The sequence below is a fragment of the Eutrigla gurnardus genome, assembly GCF_963514095.1.
Source record: "Eutrigla gurnardus genome assembly, chromosome: 12".
Lineage (NCBI taxonomy): Eukaryota > Metazoa > Chordata > Actinopteri > Perciformes > Triglidae > Eutrigla > Eutrigla gurnardus.
Window position 1 is genome coordinate 13,379,192 of NC_139926.1, and position 655 is coordinate 13,379,846.

A 655-nucleotide genomic window follows, 5' to 3' on the forward strand; every position below is an offset into this window, starting at 1 on the left:
ATCTTGTATAGTCCTTGGAAATAAGTGACTAGAATAACTCAGAAATGGGGATAAATGTTTTATACAACATCTGAGGCATGTGCATTATTGCCGCACATGAAAATAATATTAACTATATTATTTGGATACAGGATATCTCATATTTCACTGAAAAACAGACGATTATTACAGTGGGACTACAATTATTTATTTTGTTAAAATCTTAACGATAACCCAGTCAGTGATTTCCAGTTTTAATATGGTTTCCTTCCAATTACTTTTCAGCTTTTGAACATCTTTCATAAAGAGATAATTCCAGTGTGTCATTGTGTGTAAAGCATCCTTGGGTTCCTTGAAAGGCATAAATTTAAGTTATTATTATCATAATTATTAGGTGTTATTCAGGAACACTGATGTCAACTTTTTTGGTGTTTTTACAGAACAAAAAAACACCACAAATAAATGCATTTTAGTGTCACAGGGAGATTGTCCAGCTTTTCCTAATAATTTAAAAGATTGTGTAATTTGGCAAATATAGGAAAACGGCGACAAAGTTGTTAAAGTTCTTTGTTTAACAGTATTTAGGTTAAAAAGTAGTTGTTGAATTGTATGCTTGCCCCATAGAAAACACTGGCGCATTACTGCAAAACAACAACACAGTTGGCTTGATTTAATA